The 26,793-nt window shown below is 35.6% G+C and overlaps 1 protein-coding gene and 1 pseudogene across 4 annotated transcripts in view; one reads left to right on the top strand and one right to left on the bottom strand.

Moving 5' to 3' along the window:
• HS2ST1 (heparan sulfate 2-O-sulfotransferase 1) overlaps window positions 1-26,793 on the bottom strand; it is a 215,381-nt gene that overhangs the window by 81,518 nt on the left and 107,070 nt on the right. The window lies entirely within an intron of this gene.
• Window positions 158-12,341, top strand: LOC306654027 (tubulin alpha-1A chain-like; annotated as a pseudogene). Its single transcript has 2 exons — window positions 158-241; window positions 8,005-12,341. The product of its transcript is annotated as a tubulin alpha-1A chain-like (transcript).

The raw sequence follows: 26,793 nt of genomic DNA, 5'->3' as shown, positions 1-26,793 counted from the left end.
TGATATAGTACATTTTTTAAAGCTTTCCTCACTCTACCCCAAACTCCACAGACTCATTGAGGTTAAATTCTTATCTCAACAATCCAGGGAATATAATATGCTGTTGTATAGTTATTAAGTATAATAATTACAAGAAAACATCCAAAAGCTAGGAGAGATGACAGCGGCAATTTCCTGGAATGGTGGCCTTGCCAAGCCCTTCCCCATGCTCAAGACCTTGTCAAGCAGCATAGTGGAAACGGTCCCGGCCATTTCCTAGTATCTCTTTGCAAATTACTTAGCATCATTAGTGGCCATAATGTCTTTAACAACCATAAACTTCCTTAACCCAGTGTTATTCGAATTTTTTCTGGGAACACTAGAAGATTTTCAAATATTTCCACTCTACTTTCTGTTCCTGATTATCAGAGAAAACTTGGATAGAAGTCACCAGCAATATCCATGCTGACACCTCAATGCTATGCTGCCTTGAAATTTCTTCCACTGGCATAATTAGTACATTACCTTTAAATTCAGCCTCATGAAAGTCCCAGACGTGGGCAAAATGAAGACAACTTCTTTGCCAGAACATAACATGAATGGTTTCTACTCCAATTTCCAAGAGAGTCCTACTCTGCAACCTTAGGAGTCCAGTCCACAGTCCTGCTGACACCAGAATTATCTATTAAGTTCCAATAACATTCTAAAAGTTTTCCTGTCTGCATTTCTACACTTTTTAAAATTCCTCCCCATACAAACCAGCTCCAATGGCTTTGGAATCACATGATCAGATTGTCACCACAATGACCTAATTTCTGAGTACCAATTTCTGCTTTAGTCTGCTTTTGCATTGTTGTGATGGAAAGACCTGACAAGAATGACACTTAGGAGGAAAACTTTACTTGGGTTTGTGGTTTCAGAGGTTTATTCCACTGTCAGTCAACTTCATAGTTCTGGGCCTAAGGTGAAGCAGAACATTATGATGGAAGAAAGCAGCATAGAACACAGCAACCTGGAAGCCTCTAATTTTTTAAAATGGAAAAAAGATTTGAACATTGTCCTCAAAGAGAGAGATGCAGATAATAATGCGAGAAGGTGCTCAAATGACTAAATAGATAGTCATTAGGGAAAAGAAAACTGAAACCACAATGACATGCCATACAAATTTACCAGAATGGTTCAAATTAAAGACTGATCATATCAAGCCTTGTCAAGAATTCTCATGAATTCTCATGAACTGCTTGTAGAAGTACAAAATGGGAAAACCACTTTAGAAAAATATATTGATAGTTTTCTTTAAAAATTAAATATTCATTTAACTGTACAATCTAGTCTGTCCACTCCTAGACATTTACTCAAGAGAAATAAAAGCATACATCAATACAAACTCTTGGGTTCAAATGTTCACTGCTTTTTTAATAGCCCAAAATGAAAAGCAACTTTCATGCCTATCAACCAGTAAATGACTAAATAAATAGTGCTATATCCAATCTATTACTGCTAAATAACACAAAAACTATTGATAGACACATATAGATACACACACATACGCACACACACACCATGAAAGCATCTTGAAATCATAATGCTGAGTTAAAGCCAGATTCTTCCTCCTCCAGAAAGTATATATGCTATAATAATATATACAATAATAAGCTAAATTCCTACTTTCATAAAGTTGACTTTCAGTTGACTATTTCCAAACTAATTTATGGCAAGTTTATTGTGATTGCAAACATCAACCATGTGTGAGAGAAAAGTAGGAGGGATGTTGCTTCCATGAAAACCAAACTGACTACTCCAGAAAGACCTAGTAAATATGAGCCTAAAGCCAGATACTGATAAGGCAACTGCAAAAGACTTGAAGAAAAAAATCTAGAGAACTACATTGTTTTGCAAAGGACTTACACTTTTTGCTTTATTTCAAATTAACCTAAATTAGAGAATACAAAATAAATATTATGTTATGGTTGGATGTGTGGTGTCCCCCAAAAGCTCACGAGACAGTGCAGGGTTTAGAAAAGAAGTGACTGGGTTATAGCCTTCACCTAATCAATGAATTGATCCCTGATGGGATTGAGTGAATGGTAACTGGAGGCAGGTAGAATATGGCTATGGGGTATATATTTATATCTGGTGAGTGGAGACCTCTCTCTCTGCTTCCTGATCTTCATGTGAACTGTTTCCTTCTGCCACACACTTCTGCCATGATGTCCTGCCTCATCTTAAGCCCCGAGGGATGGAGCCAGTCTTCAATGGATTGAGACCTCTCAAACCATGAGTTCTTAAATAAACTTTCCCTTCCCTAAAATTGTTCTGGTCAGATCTTTCAATCACAGCAGCAAAAAAGCTAACTAAAACAATACATATTCTTTATAAAACAAAATGTGGAACTCACTTAAGTAGATTCATTTTCAAGAAAAAAATATTTTTTGCATTTTTGATATGTGCATGAAGACATACTTACATATTTTGTCTTCAAATATTTAAAGTACAATTCTCATATGCATCAACTCATTAAAATAAGGGCTACACCAAAGAATAAGATGGGTTCCTAGGGCCTTTTAAGTTCATTTTCCCCCTGTATTATAAAAACAAATATACTCCAGAAAAGGATAGATTAACAATACCAGGAAGAAGAGGAAAATAAAATAATCTTACCATTCAAATATAACCCAAGCATATATCTGGGAATATTTCTTTACTGGTTTTTCCTATGTTTGTATTAAAACATCAATTTGTAACAATATAAACACATTTATTTCTTAAGTATTCCTTTTAACTTTATAAACAGGCTAGTGCTCCCATATTGTTTGAAAACATTGTTATTTAAAATAGCTGCACCTAGCACAGGCTTTTAAAATTAGAGAATTCATACATAAAGATGCTGATGTCTCCCTATAATAAAAGTAGTATTCATTTCTTACTCTTCTTGAACTGACTAATAAATAGGAGAGATAATAGGGATTAAGATGAACTAAAAATTGAATTCCTGATTAAGATGTCCTAAGCAATAAATAACTACATTTTGAAAAGAGAGATCTGCCAGAATTCTTCTCCCTTTATTCTACTTACCTCAGTTTATTAAAATCTACATGAGCAGCTTCTCAGAAAAACAGAGAACCAACTCAAATAACAACCTGTGGCAGTTATAATAAAAGCACTTCCCACTTCAAAGGAGAACAGTAAAAGCAATTACCTATACATACAATTTTTAAAAGGAGTTTTAAAAACATACTTTACATATATGTTAAGACAGAAATATGCACTGCCATTTCATGTCTGGTGCCTAAGTGTTGACATCCTAAATTAGCATTCTAGGAAATCAGTAAGATAAAAATAATAGAGATAACAGAAATGGTAACAGTATCATCTAAAATGGTTCCATATAAAAATATGACCAAACTTAAAAATTATAAGGCTAAATAGTGCTAGTATTCTGTACCACAAACCTTTTTCCTGCAGTGTTATGGCTTGTTGAACTATATGATTTTTACCAAAACTTCATTCTGAGCCCAACATTTCAATGGCCCTATACAAATTTTACAGAATTTTAATTTAAATTATGATTTAAAATATAAGAGTACTGTTTAGGATTTCCCAACTTTTCTAATAAAAATTACTTTTAATATCCAAAGAAAATTTATTGTCACAAAATATATTATGGTATAAAATAGTCATCTAGCTGTAATATATTTATTTCTATTGTGTATTTTGTGTGTGATATGTAGAAATAGATCTGATGCATTTTGTAGTACTAATTTTAGAAGCATTTTTTATGCACACACACATACACATGCACTTTTTTCAATAAGATTTCATTTTAATTCCAAGTGACAACACTCATAGCAGGACACAGACTAAACAAGCAGAATATAAGACAATTATATTAACAATAAAGCCTTCATTTACTTTTCACTTCTGACCACATCAGAATGCAGTAAACAATAAATCTCTTTATCAGCTGGTTCTTTAGGAAAAAAATAATACCAATTAATGTCTCCTGTTTTACAAATAAATTTAAATTTTGTTGCTTATTAAATCAAAGTATAAGGCACTTTAAACATAATTTGGTCTCATAAAATGGTTCAATCTAAAGGTTTAGCCACTTACCAAATAAGCTTGTAGAATTGTCTAACGTCTGTTAGGTTTGTTTTTTAGTTTTACTTCCCCCCACCCAATACTAGGGATCAAATCTTGGGCCCCACACATGCTAAGAAAAGGGCCTACCACTGGCCTACAGCATCACCCCTGAAGAGAGATTTTTAAAAGGTTTTCAAAGTTTTCCTCTTGTTCTATATTAATTTGCCCAATTTCCACCCTCCACAGTACACAACCACTATTTTTAACCTTATTAACCTTTCAGAAATCATTTTATGCATTATGGCATGCATAAAAAATTAAAGAATCAACTATGTACCTCTTTTTTACACAAATATTGGAAGAGTATATATTTTTTTCTTCATCTTGCCTTTATGTTTTAAATTTAACCACTGTCAAGATCTTTCTATATCAAAGAATGGACATTTTTTTAAGCTGTCTGTTTTATCTCAACTCCCTAAGGTCTCCCTCCCAGTGACGGGAACAAAGCCCTTAAAGCTGCTCCAGGAATCAGCCCCAAACAGGGAGTAAAAGGGTAAATCGAGCCAGATAGCAAGATAGTGCTCAAACAGTAGGATTACCAGAAACTATTGACCAGAATCTACGCCCTGTTGTAAAACATTGTGAAACATGTAGTATGTTATCAGCAAACCCAGACCCCCTTTGAAATTTCCCGGCAGTTTTGTCCCCCTTTTCCCTTTCATGTGCGACCCCTCCCGATGTGTGGTCTCTGCCTTTATAAACCCACAAGATTTTCTGCTAGGGACTCGACTCCTGGACTCCTGCGTGAGTCACGAGTCGGGTCCCAGCGCGCTGGAATAAACACCTCTTGCGGTTTGCATAAAAAAAAAAAAAGATCTTTCTATATCAAAACATAAAAGACCTTCCATGTTCCTTTTTAAAGTAGCTCAGTACTTCATGGTATGATATACCATCATTTCCCTATTGCTGCTTTAACAAATTACCACAAAATTAACAGCTCATAAGAATATAAATTTATAATCTTATGGTTTTGAAGGTCAGAAGTCCTACAATCAAGGTGCTGAGGGCTCTAGAAGAAAATCTACTCCCTAGACACTTTTTTCTAGCTTCTAGGGCTGGCTGCCTGCTTTCCTTGGGTGATAGCCTCTTCCTCCAACTTCAAAGAAAGCAGCACAGCACCTTCAAGTCTCTGAGGACAAACCCTGATTCTGCTATCACATCCTTTTTATCTGACTCTCCGGCCTCCCTCTTTAAAAGATCCCATATGATTACACTAAGATTGCCTACATAATCCAGGACAATCTCCCCATCTCAACGTATTTAATTTAATTACATCTGCAAAATTTCTTTTGCCATGTAAAGTAACATACTCACATGTTTTGGGAATTAGGATGTGGACATATTTGGAGACATATTTGGAATCAGTCTATTACAATGGGTATATCTGCATTGTTAATTTAGTAAGAATCACTTACCCTTTTACATTTTGATCCAATTTTTAATAGTCTTTTAAAAGGATGCTGAGTACATAACACATATTAATACTGCAAAAGTTTTTCAACTGACAAAATTTGAAGGATTTTGAAACCTTAAAATTCTTTCAAAATGTGATTCCGACCTCTAAGAGATTCATTTCTACCAGGTGACAAAGTACATTTGCATTTTTGAAAATGTACCATTTATTAGCACATTTCTAACAGAATTTTAGTGAATAATTTAAATCTAATGAAAAGAGTCACTAGAGCCTGAACAATAAATTACCATTCCATTGTTAATTTTCTCCCCTTTGGAATTTAGGAAAATCATTCATAGTTGTTATTCTAGTGGCCACCAGCAATAAATAAATAAATATATAAACAAGCAAACACAAAAAACCTCAGGTGCTCTAGAATAAAAATTCTCCGAGTATTTACTGCATATTTACTATTCTAATATTAGCATTTTCAACATAAGAGTTTACCTTTTCATTTATTATGGAATAATTTACTGTGCCCCTCCTCACTGGTGTCTCAAAGCCATTCTGAACATGAATTCATTTTTAATACACTTCAACAAATTTAAGGGGCAAATGGTCTACTCATTTTTAAGATACACCTAAATTCATAACTACTACTACTTTATGTTTGAAAATTAACAATCTTTGCATATTTGCAAACCATCTCTATTAGATAATACAATCTGTTACAGGTTGTGTCTCAACTGATAAACCCATAAAAAAAACATTTTTTTTCCATTTGTCTCTTATTATTAAGTTCATAACACACTTAACACAAATCAAAGCATTATACAAGCTAAACAATTAACATTTAAATAAGAATTTGCATGGTAGAGTAAGAGAAATGATACTTTCAGTCTTACTATGGAGCTGCCATGAGGGCATTCATATACTGCACAGAATACTAGTAATATAGTTACTATGTGATATAATCTTTGTATTCCAACAGAAAATTCTGAACTCCTTTTTAGCAAGGATTTTCCATTACCCAGAATCCCATGGGGTTCTTTGACATCATCCATTCCAGTTATCAACTACGTTTCAATCCCCTTGAAAAATATTTATGAATACAACATGTTATCTGAGATATGCTGTAGTAGAAAAAAAAAATAGATGAAATAAGGCCAGATGTAAGTTGATAAATGCTAGAATTTGATAATGAATATGTAGGGGATCCATTTTACTATTCTATTTGTATATATTCTGACAATATCCATAATTCATAAATGTATAATCCCAACTACCATTTATCAAAACATCTAAACAATATCATTTATTATTATTTTTCAATCCAGAGGTCCATATGATCAGAAAATGGGATTACAACACACTAAATGAATTAGATAAAAATAAAGACTGGGGAATAAGCTGACTGAAAGGAAGGAAACTACTTTTTACAAAGGTCAGTTAATCACAGATGGTCAAAATGAACCAGCTGTTTATCTAGAAAAAATCTGCAGCAGTTAACCCTATTCAAAACTTTAAATTATCCTGGTCTTTCCTATATACATTTCAGTTTTAGGACAAGAGTTTCTGTCCTTGAGACTATCCTCACTGTTCAAATCACTGATTTTTTAAAAAGTGGTAAAAGGAAAAGAAAAATGCATTCTTATTAACAAGAACTCAATAAGCAAGCAGGAACATAGATAAAAAGAATCCAGATGACTTTGAGTAAACCTCTGATACTAAAGAGCTGTCACTACCAATCCAGAATAATCTATAAATACTTGCCCTGAGATAAATAATTTCTTATAATAATCTACAAACTAATCATAATAACCAAAGAAAAAAGTTTTCAAGATGACCTTAAATTTATTCTAAAAGTTAGTGGGAGGTTTAGAATGAACTTTCAATTAAATTAGCATTTTAATATTAAGTCCATTTCAACCTTTAACAAATAAAATTACAGTTTTCGAAAAGAGTTAACACATTACAACTTCAAAATAGATCATTTTTCACCCAATACTTCTTTTGATACTACTAATTTCAAATATAAAAGTTTACAAACTAAAACTTTCACAATATATTACCAATTTAAAATCTTTTCTATCACAGGCAAAACTTCTCATGAGCCTGGTATTCTCTGTCTGTTCATGTACAATCCTTTTGCTAAGAATTACTTGCAGTATGATGTCTATTGATAATATATATGAGAACAATTATTTTCGTAATTGTCTTCAACTATCATTATTGAAATTGTATTAAATATCACAGAGTATTCTACATTTAAAAACTACTTTGCAATCATTGTTAATAATTAATGATGTGCAATTCAAGTATCTCCTTCAACAATGAAGGAAAAGTGATAACACTGGTCAGTAAATTAGACTATAAAATACTACTCATAATTTGGCAGTAGCATGGAATATGCTCCATATTAGAAACTATTCATTTGTTCTTTAAAAAATAATCATCCCGCAGGTTCTCTTACATTGCCTGCCTAACAGTTGTTCTGTAAGAAGCAAAACCTCTCCTCTCCACCCATCTACTCTGCAGCCTTGAAGCAGCAATCATGTGTGAATGTCTCTATCCACATGGGCCAGGCTGGTATCCAGATTGGCAACACTTGCTGGGAGCTCTACTGTTTTACTTGACCATGACATCCAGCCTGATGGCCAGATGCCAAGTGACAAGATCATTTGGAGAAGAGATGACTTCCTCAACACCTTCTTTAGTGAGACAGGCACTGGCAAGCACATGCCCAGGGCAGTGTTTGTAGACCTGGAACCCATAGTCATTGATGAAGTTCAAACTGGGACCTACTGTCAGCTTTTCCAACCTGAGCAGCTCATCACAGGCAAGGAAGATGCTGCCAATAACTCTGCCCAAGGTCACTACACTATTGTTAAGGAGATCACTGACCTTGTCTTGGACTGAATTCATAAACTGGCTGACCAGTGCACAGGTCTTCAGGGTATCTTGGTTTTCCACAGCTTTGGTGAGGGAACCAGCTCTGGGTTCAACTCTTTGCTGATTACATCAAGAAGTCCAAGCAGGTTTCCGCAGATGTAGGTGAGTCCTACAACTCCATCCTCACCACTCACACTACCCTGGAGCACTCTTCATGCTTCATGGTAAATAATGTGCCTTCATGGTAAATAATGAGGCCATCTATGACATCTATCACAGGAACCATGACATAGAGTGCCCAATCTACACTAACCTGAATAGGATGATTGGTCAAACCACATCATCCCTCACTGCTTCCCTCAGATTTCATGGAGCCCTGAGCGCTGACCTGATAGAATTCCACACCAACCTCGTGTCCTATCCCTGCATTCACTTCCCTCTGGCCACATAGGCCCATCATCTCTGCTGAGAAAGCCTATCATGAACAGCTTTCTGTAGCAGAGATCAACAATGCTTGCTTTGAGCCAGCCAATAAGATGGTAAAGTATGACCACCGCCATGGTAAATATATGACTTGCAGCCTATTGTACCATGGTGATGTACCAAAGATGTTAATGCTGCCATTACCACCAGCAAGACCAAGTGTACTATCCAGTTTGTGGATTCCTGTCCCACTAGCTTCAAGACTGGCATTAATTACCAGCTTCCCACTGTGCTGCCTGGTAGAGACTTGGCCAAGGTATAGCATGCTGTGTGCATGCTGAGTGACACCCCGGTTGGTATAGATTCCATTGAAGGAAAGGATGAGGAAGAAGAGGAATACTAAAGTTAAAATGTCACAAAGGTGCTGCTTTTACAGGGGAGCTTATTCTGATTTGAACACTGAAAAGTTTTGGTCTGATCAGTTAATCTGTATGCTCTCACATACAATTACTGACCTATGTTTTAAAATATGAATGCTTTGTCACAGACCCAAGTTGTCCATTTCTTTGATAGGTTTTGAAAAGGTACTCCCTGTCTTAAAAAACAGAAATCATCCAACATTTTTAACCTTTCACTTTCTTTTTTTTTTGCCAATTTCATTACCTAAACAACATTCTTTCATTGTAATGCTAATTACTACTCCAAGAGCGCTCTAGATCATCAAGTTTTAAACAACCATATATTAAGTATCCACACACAGAATTTAAGAATTTAAAATCCAGGAAATAATCTTAAAGAAGTACTATTCCAAGTTCTGGTCTGAAACCAACTAAAGATTTTGCCAGAATGTAAATGAAATTCATCACTTCCTTAACCCATTATGTCCCAGCATCTCATATATAGGACACTTGCAAAACTTAAAACCTAAATTGAGTTAGACGTGGTGGCATCCCAGTGACATGTGAGGCTGAGGCAGGATGATCACAGGTTTGAGGCCAGTCTCAGCAACTTAGCGTGATCCTGTCTCAAAATAAAAAGGATGAGGAATTTGGCTCAATAGTTAAGTGCCCATGGGTTCAATCCCCATTAACAAAACAAAACAAAAACAAATTAAGGAATGATGCTGGGACACAATTAATCAATGGTCTTACTAGGAGTGGGGGGGGGGGTCATCCAAATTAATTAGTACACTAGTGCTTCGATTTACATTCTGCCACAATATACACATGTACTTGTGGTCTAATAATAAGCAGTTTTTGTAGACTGGCAGGGAGTTCACAGACAACACTCTGAGTAGCACTATTTTTAGATCATATAATTTAGTGGTTCCAACCTTTGCTTCCCACATGAGAACCACCTGTAAAACTTCAGAATATATGAACATCTGGACTTCACCTCCAGAAATTCAGGTTTAATTGGTTTGGGGTTGGATTGGGACATAAGTATTTCCACTGATCTTGTCCTATCTCATTTCATAAGTAGGAACACTGAGTCTTAGGGAACCAAACAATTTCTTCTCAGTTTACAGGGTCTAAGAATAAAATAACAGACTCAATTCGCTTTCAATTATACTGTTTACATAAGATTAGTTTCCTTCTTCATGATTTCAGACAAAAGACTGTTCTTAGTGTAGATCTTGGCAATCTTAGCATACAGGTTTTCTTTTTTTCTTTTTCTTTCCTTATTGAGAATGTTCAGCTTTTTATTTAAAATAAATACTTTAGGGCTTCTCTCTGGCATATCTGAACCACCAGAATCACTAATGTTGAAATTTGGGGCCATTATTAAGTAAAATATGGGTTACTTGAACACAAGTATTTCAATATCAAGACAGCTGATGCCATAATCAAGATGGCTGCCAAATGACTGATGGCTAGATAGCATATACCACACGGATCAGTCACACCTGAGTGGGATGGGGTGGAACAATGTGAGATTTTGTGATGCTACTCTGAACAGTGTGCAATTTGAAAATCAAAATTTATCAAATGTCTATTCCTGGAATTTTCTATTAACATTTTGGACAGAGGCAGAGGGTAACTGAAACCTAAGAAAGCAAAACCTTAGATAAGGGGAGAGTACAGTATTAGCAAATTAACTTCAGTTTTTTAATTGTTTTAATTCCAAGTGGAAAGCAATTTTTTTTCCATTTGAAAAGATTCTGCAAACATAAATGCCAAATGGACTTTTATATCTTTCTCTCCTAATTTAATGCTCACCATCAAACAATTTATCAGAACACCCTGGTCAGTGACAATGATGCATTGGTTATATAAGGACCTCTGCTAGGGCTTTGTAATTTTGTTCTGCAAGCCTTAAAAACCAGCAAAAACATAGATGGAGCAAGTTGAAATGATTTCTTGCAACAGCTTAAGTGCACTGCTTCTTATTCTTATGCATCTGAAAGGAAAACTGCACTAATTTGCTTTCATTTTTACTGAAATGCTTTTCTTCTTGGGCATGAAACCAAAAAAGTAGTATGCCCCCAACACAGAGTCTAACTCAATTCTACTTAGAAGACCATTACCTTTAAACCTTGTCTTTAACCGTTAGTGTGTGTATATATTTATTTTTATTTTATTATTACTTTTTTTTTTTTTTTTTTTTTGGTACCAGAGACTGAACTCAGGGCATTTGACCACTGAGCCACATCCCCAGCACTTTTTAATATTTTATTTAGACACAGAGTTTCACTGAGTTGCCTACGGTCTAAGAAGCTGAGGCTGGCTTTGAAGTCACAATCCTCCTGGCTCAGTCTCTCAGGTCACTGGGATTACAGGCCGATGCACCACTTTAGTATATGTTCTTGAATATTTTTCTTCATCATTTGGAGCTTCAGCTTCCTTCACTGGGATAAATCTCTAGTCACTTTCCCAAATATCATTTTCCTGTCCTGCCCCAGCTGAATTAGGTACTGTTTAATTTGGCTGATGCCCCCTTACCCAGCCTTTTTGGTAGTTAAGACCACTGACTATGTTCCAAAGTTGTTACTCAACTAAGTTTTCACAGGTGTTATATATATGGGATGCCAGGACATAATGAGTTCACAAAGTGGTATGTTTAATTGGAGGGATGTTCTTTTACACTCTAATATACAGGGGAATGTCTCACTTTAATAAACATTTGTTTCTGAAGTTCTTACATTAGTAAACATTCAATGTTGAATATTAACTTTCCCATAAGAAATAGAAAGCCTAGGTGACATAGTGTGGGAGCCCATAAATCTATAATCACTGAAACGTTTTTTCGTTCATGCTGCTTTTTGTTTTTTTAGTCTTATCGTTAATACTTTGGAAAGTTTTCTCTCTTAAGTGAATAGCATATTGGTCAGATCTTCATGCATTTTACCATACAAATAACTTATTTCTCAAAGTTCCTAGTTTCTGGGAGTGTGCTTTTCAGTTGTACTACTGACAACAGTACTAGATGGTCTTGTTAAAAGATAAAAAACATTTTTTAAATGAAATTAAAAAAAAGAAAAAAGAAAAAGACTTTAAAAAATCATAACATGTTTTAATAAGCATGTTTAAAATAATGACAGCAAAGATCAGTACAAAATTCTAATGCAAAAATAATAATAAGTTATATGATACTGTCAAAAGAAGACAACTGTTTCTATTTAACTGTTAAAACATTGTAACTGTGTGGCTAAACCGCCCAAACAAGGTTTATGATTCACATGACAATATTTTCTTTAATCTTCTTCAATACACTGAATTACTTTGAGTAGAATTCCTAATGCTAAACCATCCCTGCCTTCCAGGGATAAGTGCTACTTGGTCCTGATTTATTCTTTACAAATACTACTAGATTTGGTTTGCTAATACTTTCAATATTTTAGCGTTTATTTTCATAAGTGACTTCTGAAGTAACAGGAGTTCTGTAAGGCAAATTAGAGCAAATATTTTAAAGCAAAATATTTTCTTTAAGAAAAAAATTCCATACACAATCCAATTTGTTTTTCAAAGGACCATCTGGCTATTGTGTGGTAAATGAATGTAGGAGAAAGAAGGGAAATACATAGTATCACACTGCAGCAAATTAAGTAAAAGACAATAGTGACTTGGATTAGGGTTAAGTTCTTACTATTTCTCAAAACTGAGTAATATATGATGGACCTACTTTTAAAGAAAATATATTTTTTTAAAACTTCCAGTGTTGACTTACACTATTCTTTTTTAATTATTTATTTTTTTAATTAAAAATCATAAATTTACATAGGGCAATGTTGTTTGAATCATTATTTTTTCCCTTCCCCCACCCCTCACCCCTCCCACCCCTCTTTTCCCTCTATACAGTCCTTCCTTCCTCCATTCTTACCACCCTCCTTATCCCTAACCCTAAACCTAACCCTAACCCTAACCCCTCCTACCCCCCCCCATTATATGTCCTCATCCGCTTATCAGCGAGATCATTCATCCTTTAGTTTTTTGAGATTGGCTTATCTCACTTAGCATGATATTCTTCAATTCCATCCATTTGCCTGCAAATGCCATAATTTTATCATTCTTCATGGTGGAATAATATTCCATTGTATATATATGCCACAGTTTCTTTATCCATTCATCAACTGAAGGGCATCTAGGTTGGTTCCACAATCTGGCTATAGTGAATTGAGCAGCTATGAACATTGATGTGGCTGTATCTCTGTAGTATGCTGATTTTAAGTCCTTTGGGTATAGGCCAAGGAGTGGGATAGCTGGGTCAAATGGTAGGTCCATTCCAAGTTTTCTGAAGAATCTCCATACTGCTTTCCAGAGTGGCTACACTAATTTGCAGCCCCACCAGCAATGTATGAGTGTACCTTTTTCCCCACATCCTCTCCAACACCTATTGTTGCTTGTATTTTTGATAATCACCATTCTAATTGGGGTGAGACGAAATCTTAGGGTAGTTTTGATTCGCATTTCTCTTATTACTAGAGATGTTGAACATTTTTTCATATATCTGTTGATTGCTTGTACATCTTCTTCTGTGAAGTGTCTATTCATTTCCTTAGCCCATTTGTTGACTGGGTTATTTGTATTCTTGGTGTAGAGTTTTTTGAGTTCTTTATAGATTCTGGAAATTAGCGCTCTATCTGAAGTATGAGTGGCAAAGATATTCTCCCACTCCACTATTCTGTTTCTTAAACACACAAAAAGTTATAAAAACACATAAAAAATAAGTATAGGATTTCTTACACACTGTTAAAACAAAAATTTTTAATTCAAATACTGATCTGTCTATAACATTAGTATGTTTTAAAGAAAAATTATTTAATGCTATATTCTTTCATTTTACTGAAAAAATTTGGTGTTCAAAATACAAATGTGGTACTTAAATATATAGTACAGGAGTCTAGCCTGTATTCTATGTAATAACAATTCTCTTAACACTATTTGAACTTCTGTACAACCTGAATAACATGCCATTGTAAAAGCAAATTTTTTAGTAACTTTCAAAATAAATACAGATACTGAACTCATGAACAAGTTCATGTTAGGTAAATTGAGAGCAAATTTATACATATTTTTAAGATTATCACAAAAATTAAAACACAAAATTATCTTGGAGAGAACTCTCAGATCATTAAATTCAAGATCTGACCTGAAATATTTGCTTCCCTGATCTGTAGTACATGAGCTTTGAAATGGATTGGCAGTATTAATAAAGGATTTTTTTCCTGGTTTTCTTTTTGACGGATGGTATCTATTGAAGACACAGTTAAGGTTAAAAATTCATTACTCAGAAGAAGAAATAAAATGATCTGCATGAGGATTGATTCATGGTCTTGGCCTTGTTTAATTAACTAAATCAATTAGCCAATGGAAGTAAACACTCATCTTGCAATGTTTTTTTTTTTTTTTAAGCTGTGGAGGTATTACAGATTGTTGCTGAGAATCCAAACAGTAAAATATGTAGTTGAATGAAATTTTAGAGGTCATTAAATTTTCTTCATCACAATATAGATAAAAAATCAGAACTATGACTCAATGAAGTTGAATAAGTTTGCCAAGTTCACAGAACAAATCACTGACTGGCACAACCAAACAACAACAAAAAAAAAGAATCTATCCTATACATTCTTACCAACATTATGCATAGCAATTCCTTAAAAACAGCAAAATTCAGCTAGGACACTTGGAACCACTAAAGAAAAATACAGTGTAGCATACATAACTAATTACTCAACTGTGGGGCTCAGATAATTACGGGAAATAAATGAGACCTGAGATTGCTTTATAAAAGAGATGGGATCTGAGCTGAACTTTGAAAAACAAGTAAAATTTTAAGACAAAGGTAAACAAGCAGGGTTTATTAGTCTAGTTGGGTTGTTATAACAAAATAGCATAGATGGGTGACTTAAACAACAGATATTTCTCACAGTGTCAGAAGTTGAAAACTCAAGTTAAAGGTACCAACCAATCCAATTCCTGATAAAGTTTCCCTTTCTTGGTTTACAGATGGCTGCATTCTCACCGTGTCCTCATATGATAGATGGAGAGCTCTGTCTGGGGTCTCCTCCTATAAGGGCTCCAATGCCTTCAGGAGGACCCCACCATCAAGACATATCTAAACTTCATTGTTTCCCCAAAGCCCCATATTTCCAAATACCATCATATTGGGGGTTAAGGTCTCAAGATATACATTTTGGGGAACACAGTTCCATCCATGTACATGGTATTCCTGGAGAGAGAGAACAATAGCGAAAACACTGAGGTGGTAAAGAATATGACATGTTAATGGAACTGGTGAAAGACCTACTTTTTTAGCTTCAATGAGTCTTCGAGTACAGTAGAAAATGCCAGTGGATAAAAACAAAGGGTAAGATTATAGAAGGTCTAGAAAGCTAGCTTAAGATTTAATTAGAAATTAAGACAACAAATGAAAGAAGCAGTGCGGTGACAAAAAGAATATTCTTTAAGAATAGTGTGGCAGAAAAGCAGCATGGCTTGCAGAAGAGTGATGAAAGAAACTCCCCAAATAACAAACAACTTTTAAACCAACGCAAGCCCATAACTAACTCTCTACACAGGGACCATAAAGAAAAAGCTTAAAGGACCTTCTGGCAGGTATGAACGGAAATCTGAAGCACACTGTAATGCACATTTCTGTGTCAAATGTCTAGAAAGGCATATAACTTCAAAGCAGAAAATCTGAGTCATGAACTCCTCGAATGATTTATCATTTCAGAATGGAGCTTTGATTTTAATGGATTCCTCTATCATCATCATCATCTCATCACTAAGAGAATAAAACTCAAATAAAAATAATCAAGTATCCTCAATTCTGCCTCCCACCCCTGATGACACATCAATCTCCTTTATCTGCAGGGGACATGTTCTAAGACCTTCCATGGATGCCTGCAGCTACAGACAGTATGTTACCCTATATAATCTCCATTATTTTTACCTTTACACACATACCTATGATAAAGTTTAGTCTAATTTACAAATCAGGCACAGTAAGAGATTAACAACAACTAAAATGTAATAAAATAGAACAATTATACTTTAATAACTTATTTAGAAACTTATTAATTATTTCTGGAATCTTCCATTTATTATTTGGCCCAAGGTTGACTAAAGGTTACTGAAGCTGTGGGTAGGGGAACTACTATAAATTCAATATAAAAAACACTCGTGAAAGTTTCTTCCTCATGTCCAAACTAAGGACATGCAGTTATAGGGCAGTAGGACAAACTTTGTTTTGCTACTTCTGTATGAAACAGGATCACATTTCAATAGAGGTTAAAACCAAATCGAACAAAATCACGAACTTTACCTTTTAGAGAAAACCTATTTTCAGTACAAAAATTTAAAAAATGGTGACAGTAAACTTAAGAAATATCACATTTCCTGATTTATACTGGTCTTTTCATATAATCCTTTTCAACTATCCTGTCTGAAAATGATGGGCCAATATTACCTTTACCTCTGGGGAAAGAATGGCAATATCTCAGTCATGTTCTGTGTCACTTAAACAGATGCAGTATATATTCTTCAGAAACTCCTTTAAGAATATGTTGCTGCTCTCTCAAAATCAAGAGTCTGCAAGTGTGTGCAGGTATTTATGTATCCAATATTTGGTATATATGCACTGTTAAAATATCCAAAATGAGGTTTTAATACAATTTGCAATTTTCCACAATTTAGTCATAGCATGGTAAATACGGTTGTCAGTTTCATGTGAAAAAATTACAAAGAAAGTTCTTTAGAAAAATAAAAATTTCACATTGGTTATGCCAACCATAACAGAGAAAATGGTGTTATCTGTGAGAATGCTTATCAATGGTTATCTACATAATTTCTGAAAAATTACTGTCTTCTCCCAGTGAAGTCTTTTGCAAATAAACCAATTAAACAAAAATGTGGAAGCACTCTGATTTGAAGGGTAATAGTATCCCAGGAAGCTTCTCCCTTAACTCTTAGAATTTCTTTGTGGGGCTCTGAAAGTCCTGTGCAAAAAATAGAAAGTTTGGTGGTCCATTTCCAGAATATAGTATTTAGCCTTAATTGAGATATATGATCCAATCGTAGCCATTTTGAGGTCAAATTATAGTCCTTTTTACTATAGCCCTTCCCTTGGCCTTCCCCGATTTTACAATTAGCCAATCGCACAGACTGTAACCCTGAGCTATTCCTATCAGAGCAGGGGGTACTTCTGTGTTAGGGATAAAAATAGGTGGACAAGCCACCGAAGTATGCTTGCTTGCCAAACTTTGTTCGGTAGCACACCCTTCCACAGAAGTAAGATTTGCCTTGCCTTGCCAAGCTACTTCTGGAGGTCATAGTTGATTCTGTGAGGCACCCTGGTATTTCTAACACCTAGTACACTGTTGAGTAATTAGGACCAAAATGGACCTCAGATGGTATTTTCAATATTGAGTTCTTCTGACATGAAAATTTCTTGCCTAGTAAAAGCATGTGAATGGTCTACTTACTGTTACCCTCTATTGTTAGCCTAGAACTTGGTTTGGCCTTCAAAAGAATCTTACTAGACCTGGGGAGCATGGAAACAAGGTAACAGTTAATTCCAGAAGTCATACAGATTAAATGGAAGGCATTTAATCTGTAGGTATTTTAATCTGTAGGTAATGGAAGGTATTTTTTAAGATTTTTAAAGCCTATGTCTTATTTTGATAAACACGAAAAAAAATTTTTTTTTTGCCATCCTTCTCAGTTGAGGATCTATAATGGCTCATCCCACCAGTAATCAAAACTTACTCTTATTGTTCACTATATTCTCAAATTATATTTTAAATTTTCATTTTCCCAGTATAAAATTATGCTACAGAGTTAAATATGCTTTTTCAAATCTATCATCACCTATTTTGACCTACCTCCAGGACATGCCTCCAGCTGGGAAAGAATGACCTGAGTTCTAAATGCTGAGTTCTCATTCACATAACTAAAATTATGCCTCTTTCCTATCATTTTCAAGCATGCCCCCTGTATGCTTCCCTCCTACCAACAGGTGGTAAAATGACTTAATTGTAGTGCTTATCTTATGACTCTCCAGCACATTAAGCTAGGGCATAAATCAAAATAGGTTACACAAATGACAGAAGAATGTGGACACTAAACTAAGGATGTAGAAGCAACTAACAAGAATAAATACAACTGGACAGAAGAAAGGGTTAACAAAGGGAGCTGTAGTGTTTGAAAACTGACACTGGTATACCATCTGTATTCCAAAACAAAAAACCTACACTGCTCTCAAGTAGTGTTAGGTAACTGACCAATTACCATCTTCATGGCTGGTTAAAAAAGATGAAGAAAATTACTTCTACACATTGAGCTCTGTTTCAGATATTTATATAATAAATACATATATTATATAAAATGTAAACACAAATATAAATATGAAGGGTTCATGGTTAATATAAATTAGAAAAACAAGATGACTTTAAATTTTACTAACATTTACTTAACAATTCTATAAATTGCTGCAGTGTTTGTGTGACATAATTCACCAAAGTATAGTCCTACCATACTTGTACAAAAGTTACATGCATGCTTTGTGAACAAATGCAAGAGTTCCTTGTTAGAACACACAAACATAACTCAGTGAAAGCAAGAACCAAATAAGCAATGTATGTTCACTGGAAACTGTGGAATTAACAGTCATAACAGAGTTGTGGGTCTGTCTTAGTTAACATTAGTACATTTGCTGTGAATACCAGTATTTGAAAAAAAAAAAAAAAATTACTTCCTTCGAGAAGACCAAACTATTTCTAATCAAAAAAAATGTGATTGTAATCTATTGACTCACTTTCACAGGAAAACACGAACATATCTTTTTTAACACATTATCTTTTAAATCATAGATAAAGCCTTATCTCTACAAGTCCACCCTGCTCTAAATTCAAGAAACTAAAAATCACACTAGTAATTTTACTCAGATGATAAACTTGTGATTGCAAAACTGAAGTCATATTTCAGGTTTAATTTTTAATTCACATTATATTGTGTAAATCATAATTCCTGGAAGAATCACATACAATAGAGAAGGAAAGGGATTCCTAGAGATTCATGAAGCTTTAAAACAAATTTTTAAGTTTCAGCATGGAGAGCAAATTATGTGGAATTCTTAATGAATTCAGTCATCCTTTATAAAAGGAATGCATCTTAAATCATTAATAGAAAGTATATGTACAGGTAAGTTCCTCCTAGAGAGAGGAGGATTTCAAAACCAACTGTCTATATGAAAAAAAATATATAAATTAGGTCTTGAAAATGCAATATATTCCACACACAAAGGTCTCTGGTTCCATTTCTTAAACAATTATGTCTTAATTTCAAACTCACCTTTCCATACTTTACTTTGTGATCCTGGGGATGAGTATCTGCAAACTAGATTTCTTGTCACCTAATTTTATGCTAGATTCTGCCAGCAAGGAATAGTAGGTGGAGACTAGAAAGCATGACAAACTCCCTGTTGCTTCCTATCAAAGCAAAACAATGCACTAGGCTCGGTTGTGCAGGTCTGTAACCCCAGCAGCTTGGGAGGCTGAGACAGGAGGATCACAAGTTCAAAGCCAGCCTCAGCAACCATGAGGCACTAAGCAATTCAGTGAGACCCTGTCTCTAAATAAAATACAAAATAGGGCTGGGGATGTGGCTCAGTGGTTGAACACCCCTGAGTTCAATTCCTGGTACCAGCCCCCCACACACAAAAAAAGCAAAACAATGCTTTGCTGGTAGCAGCAAATGTTGGTTCATCCCAAATTTTTACACATAGCAACAGCAGCCAGATAGCACCATCCCCTCAGTTCACTGGGCCCTAGTCCCTGCTCCTCTTTGTTTCTCCAGTTCAGAAGCGGTAGCTGCTTTCAGCAATTATTATCACTCAATTACCTTAGTGCTCCCACTTTGCTAATTCACCTCTCCAACATTTATGCAACCAACTCTCTATATAATATTCCCTTGATGAAACACACAGTAAATTTGTTTTACTGACTTAAACCTGGTCATCTCTCCTGTGACACTGGTAGTTATTTAACCTTAGATAATTAGCTACAAAATACATCTTTTAATTACTAAAATATACATTAGGTTTGATTAGTACATTGTAGGGGCACTTGCTAAATAATTTCTCACAATTCACAATTACATTTTAATTATAATCCAGTTCAAACATGGCCACATATAAGTGCATCTTACTGAAAACACTAGGTAAAATAAAACATAAGCAATATCAGCTTTAGAATGGATCTTGGAAATCAAATACTACAAACTTCTATCTAAATATCTCAAAAGCAATTGTCACCATTTATTGAGGGCCTGCTATAATATGGTGTTGGCAAGAAAAGGTACTTTACCTTTTTTTAATCCTTGCAGCAATCCTGTAAGATACATTTAATTATTCCTATTTCTCGGTTAAGAAAATTAAAAAGGTTAAGTTTCTTGTCAACGTTTACAATAGTTTCCAAGTGACACAACTTAAAAATTGAGATGTTTGATTCTAAAAAAAAAAAAGACTACCAATCTCTCCATTATGCCAAGTTTCTTCCTTTGATTAATCTGATATACAAATGCTATCAAGTTTTTATGACACTGCTCTTTCAATTGTTAATAGCTACTAACATGTACTTATATTAAGCTGAAATCTGTCTCCTTGTAATTTTTATATTCATTAGTTCTATTTTTGCCCTTCAATGCTTCCTAATGACAACTCTTCAACTGTTAAAAACTTAACATGTCTATTCATTGTCCTGTTTACTCCTTTTTCCAATTTATTCAATGGCTTTTCATCAGTTACCTGTTATGCATATGTTCCAGTAGCACAACTCAAGAAAAGTTTAAATCAAAATTCAGAGAATATAATCAAGTGCTAAATAGGGGGAAAATTGGGAAAAAACAAACACAGATGAATACCTTACTGCCTCAGTTATCCTCTAAAGCCCTTTTGGCTTGAAGACTGTTTTCTCACTCTGTCTTCAAATGGTCTGTGGTCTCAGTGGATATATTATGTTATCATAATATAATATAGTGATACCACGGATTCATCAACTCTGTATATTTCAACGAAAGTCTTGTTATTTTGCATCAAATTAGAAAGAAGTATCCAGCTTCTTACGTGGCATGAAATTATCACAGAACAATAGGAAGGTAACAGATTTTTACTTTGAGGTAATTTATATGTATGGAGGGAACAGGTATACTTGTCACAAGATTCTCAAAATTCTTTTGAGAGTTTAGAAAGACAAATTAGTAGAATGGTTCAAGTCAGTAGGTCTATATTTTAATCCAAAAAATCAACTGGTTGGTTTTGTTAAGTAGGAAGAATGTAGATACTTTCTTTTTTTAAAGATAATGTTCTTCACGTTAAAATTACAATTAAAATTCAAGGTGATCTTAATAAGGTGCTTTCCTTACCTATCATATTAATAAAATTTTTAAAATTGCCAACACACTGTTTTCATGGTTAAGAGAAAACAGACATTCTCATTGTTTTGAGAGAGTACAGCTAGTTCTGTCATCAGCATATGTGTTATTAAAATCACTGTGCTAGAAAACTGTAGAATAAAAAACATGGGACTCGTGAGAAAAATGAGATTAAGGGTACAATGCTCAAAAACACACAAATTCAAGAGCCTAATAAAAATTGTATAGTACAGTTTTACACATTTTAAAATGTTTAAGTATGTGAATATTTTAATAAATACGGTACTTTACCTTGAAAAAGACCTGAAGTTTGCTTTTTTAAGTGGGCCTTAAAAAGATTGAACCTTGCTAGTTATTGTGAAGCAATGGAATAAGGGACCTGAAGTGGATGGTGACATTAAATGTGAATGTGTGTGATATACAGCCTAGGAAGAAAACTGAGGTAGGTTTTTAAGCTATGTGTGTTTTGTATATTCCTGGTCAATTTAGCTGGGTGCAGTTTTCTACATTTATCTGGTTTCTTGGGGATAAAATCAACATAAACAATCACAAAATTTGTGTTATGCTCAAATTGTTTTCAATGTATCAAATGTGTTGAAACAAGTTCAAAATTCAAAGTTAGTGTTATAGCAAAACTTATTAAATTGGTATAACTTTTATGGAGAGTAATCTGGGAGTACATATAAAATTTTAAATGTACATGCCCTTTTACCTACAAATTCAAGTTATTCTAAAAATAAATACTTATGCAAAGGGACATATTTACAAAGATACTCACTGCAATCATAAACATCCTAAATTTCTATCAACAGATAGTTATTTAAGTTTGGTTCATGTATTTTGAGGAAAAGGTTTCAAAAGAAATCAACTCTGCTGACACCTTGTTCTCTGGCTTTTAGCCTTCAGAACTGAGAACATAAAATTCTGTTGTGTAAGGCACTGGTACTATTTACAGCAGCCCTAGTGAACTGAAATAGACCTAAAGAGAGTGGGCTATACAAATGCTTAAATTAAGAACTATACCTAAAATCCATTTGAAACTCTGGAAACAGTGCTAATTTGTAAGCTGAGTGCAGTAGAGCATTGATGGTAAGAAACACAGTCTTCCCCATTCACTTCCTTCCATATTGCATCTAAGAGTGGGAGGCAGAAAAGTAACAGCATGTGATCAGATATGAGAATGAGATGCATCTGTAACAGTCTAATAGAGGCAAATGTACTTTGTTGAAACTAAAACCCTGGAATTGTTCAATACTTTATGACATTCCAGGGGTCTTCGTTTGTATCTTTTTTCATTCTACTCCTCAAGTTCAGGGCAAACAAGATTTGAAATGACCAGCATGTCTCGTGATAAGGAGAATTTTTTTTTAACAGCAAATGGGAACTTACTCTCTGAATAAAATTTAGCAAACATTGTACTGTCACATATAATAAAAAGGCCAAAATAACATCTCCAACTCTACCCTTGAAATCACACCACACAAAATAACAGAAGATACTCTGAAAATTTTTAAAAGGTTATCCAAACTGACTTTTACAATAATCTCCCTGCCTGCCCAGCTTCCATTATTGGTTCACATTTGAGAATGCTGGTAAGATTTCTATGGAGTCAGAAAAAGTTTTTATTGTTGACAGCACAAATACACTCTGAAGAGCAGATGCTGTCATCAAATTGTAGTATTCAGTTACTCTGCTTTGAAATTAAGTGAAGTACTTGTTTAAAAATGTTTTCTCATTAGAATGTACAATGATCATTTTAAATTCTATCTGCTATAATAGGATATTTCTATAACACTGCAATCTGGACTATGCCATAAACACTATTGTACTTGAACAGATGGAAATCATAAAGTGATATTTAGCTACAGATTTCCTGTCATATAGTTTTGCAAACTGAAAAAGAAGAAATCAACATTTGCAACCACTAAAAACAAAATACTCTCTAGTAAGCTAAAGTGATGGTAATGTGACATGGGAATATAAATGCCTTCAATTTAATGTACTGTGGTTTTCAGGGAAAAAAAAGAAAACATGAAAATGATACTTCACTAAGTTAGTCAAGACTGCAATGAAGCAAGGATAGGATAAGAGGTGATACGTAAGACATCCTCAACAGACGCAGTCTGGCATTGCACATAATAGTTTTAGCTGAACACAGGATATATGTTCTAGTGAACTTAATATTTGATGGTCAAGAAGATATTAAAGAATACTCTTTGAACTTTAGAGCTGCAATTTCTGCTCACAGAACCTGCTTCATAAAATTAAAAGGAAGGGCTTTTTAACTCAGTAGATGGATATCTAATTTATTATCCACATAATATAAAACCATGTCATTGATTGCATACATCTGAAATTCCAACTTCTGAACTTATATTATTGTGAAATATTTTCCAGACTTGTGCCACTCTAAAGAAAAACTGATCTGGGGGGTTGCTGGGGCCTGAACTTAGGGCTACCACATGCTCCACCACTGAGCTACACTCCCTAGCCTCAAAAAAAAAAAAAAATCTTTCTTAATAATGTACATCGTTAAGACTCCACATATTTAGTGAATTCACAATATACCAGTCAAGGTCCAATCAGGAATGAGAATACACAGCAATTTAAGCATTTTAAACAGGTAAAGTTAACATAAAGAATTATTAAACAGATTACTAGAGTAACAAGATATTAACTTCTAAGAATTAAAGAGAACTCTAAAGAACATGAAAATAGCAGATAAAAGAAGTAGCCACAATCCCTAAGACTGAAATAAAGTCAGCAAGAAAGAACACCTGCCTGGCTAAGATCCAGATTGCTGAAAAGGCCATTTCTATGGCTCTCTGAATGGTACAGAAGTTGCTATGGTTCTCTGCCAGTAGAACTTGCCAGGAATCTGCCCTCTCTGGTATCAAGGAAAACTATTCATGCAAGGTGTGTCACCAGAAGCACTCCACAAAAACCCCACTCAACCCAGAAGCTGTTAGTTGCTAGGTGTTGCTGGTTGTCATGCACTGCAGGAGCCAGGCCCCATACAAGTGCTGCAGGCAGCAGAGGTACTCTGCTGCAAACCGTCTGGTGGCCGGGTGGGAGAGTACAAGCTATACCAGGAAGCTAGTTGGTCCTGCTCACCACTGTGTACTGAAGGAGCAAGCACTCCAGAATCAGGAAAGAAGCTCCCTCCCTCCTTCAACAGCACTGTGGTAATCCTTACCTGATAAAACAATGCCAGCTGGGTACATTATCTAAAGGGTTCATCTCCATTTTCCTACAGCAGGCAATGAAGGGTGAATATGGAGATGATAGATGAGGGGCAAATTCAACTAGAATAGCACACTGCTACACATTTTACCTTGGTAAACAAAAGAGAAGCTGTTAATCAATGAATACAGAATGGGAAAACCTCACATAAAATTTATTCCTTGGACTTACATTTCCCTATTTTATAATGAAGAAATCACCATTCATGTTTAATACAACTTTGTGGGAGAAGAAATCTTTAAATTAAAATTTAGAGTGACTGCATTGGCGCTCCAGGCGGCTGCTCAGAGGAGAAGGCGAGTGGTGAGTTGTTTGGACTTAAAGTGACAGCGCCTGAACACAGGGGGGCTGCCTGGAAGAGAAGCGTGGTGGGTCGCTTGGTCTTGAGTGGCTGCACCAGAGCTCCGGGCGGTTGCTCAGAGGACCCGTGCTGCGGGTCACGTGGATTAAGAGCCACTCAGAGCGACCGCTCCTGAACACTCGGGGGGGGGGGGGGATCTGGAGAAGGAGGAGGAAAGGGGAGGGTCACTTCGACTCGGAGTGATTGATTGCCCAGGGCTACGTGTGGTTGGTGGGAGGTGGAGGCACACAGTGAGTTTCCTGGACTCCTAGTGACCGCACCGGAATACTGGGCGGCTGTCTGGAGGAAGAGGAGTGTGGCGGGTCTCTGAGACTCAGAGCAATTGTACGGGGCCCCAGGTGGCTGCTCAGAGGAGGGGCCAAATAGCCAGGCGATTAGGTGCAGACCAGGGTCCCAGGATCTAGGAGGCTTCTGGGTGGAAGAGCCACACAGAGACAGGCTTAGGACAGAGCGAAGGTTCCAGGCCTGCAGGCAGATTCTCTGAGGAGGGGCAGCCTAAGGAGATTCATCTGTGAAGGGTGAGGCTCCCAGGCCCAGGAGGTAGGGCCGGGCCCCTGGGAACTTTGCAGAGGAAGGCAGCCCAGCCCAGGCGGTAGCTGTAAATTGAGGGGAATCTCTAGGAGGGTACTGACCAGCGAGACCTCCCCACCGGGTGAGTCTTCCCTGCCGGGTGAGGTTTCCCCACAAGGACGGTAAAACTAGAGACTCAGGCCCAAACAGGCCTTGCCTCAGCCCGCAGCCTATGTCCCCTTTGGATGACCATTGGTCAACAAGTGGAGGCACCTCTGCCCACTAGCAGGGATTATACCCCACCTGAAGGCCACACTCCTAGAGAGGCAGCTTCCTTGTGGAGCACCGCATTACCAACTTCCTCCAAGACTTCAGCCTACTGAAGGCTAAGGGGGGATGTATATAGAAATCTTCAGGGACATTGTAAGTCAATAGAGGAAATCTGCAATATCTCAGCGGTCCACTGATACCTGAACAATATGAGAAAACAAGGAAAGAAAATGCTGCAAACAAATCTAGATGTTACATCAATAAAACCCAATGACAGCATGGCAGAAGAAATGACAGAAAAGGAGTTCAGAATGTACATAATTAAAATGATCAGAGAAGCAAACGATGAGATGAAAGAGCAAATGCACGCACTGAATGATGAGATGAAAGAGCAAATGCAGGCATTGAATGATCGCACCAATCGACAGTTAAAAGAGCAAATACAGGAAGCAAAAGATCATTTCAATAAAGAGTTAGAGATATTGAAAAAAAACCAAACAGAAATCCTTGAAATGAAGGAAACAATAAACCAAATTAAGAACTCCATAGAAAGCATATTAAGTAGGATAGAACACCTGGAAGACAGAACCTCAGACATGGAAGACAAAATATTTAACCTTGAAAACAAAGTTGAACAAACAGAGAAGATGGTAAGAAATCATGAACAGAATCTACAAGAACTATGGGATATCATGAAAAGGCCAAAT

Source organism: Sciurus vulgaris (genome assembly GCF_902686455.1).
Source record: "Sciurus vulgaris genome assembly, chromosome: 1".
In the NCBI taxonomy this organism is placed as follows: Eukaryota; Metazoa; Chordata; class Mammalia; order Rodentia; family Sciuridae; genus Sciurus; species Sciurus vulgaris.
This window is presented reverse-complemented; position numbering and strand designations above follow the sequence as displayed.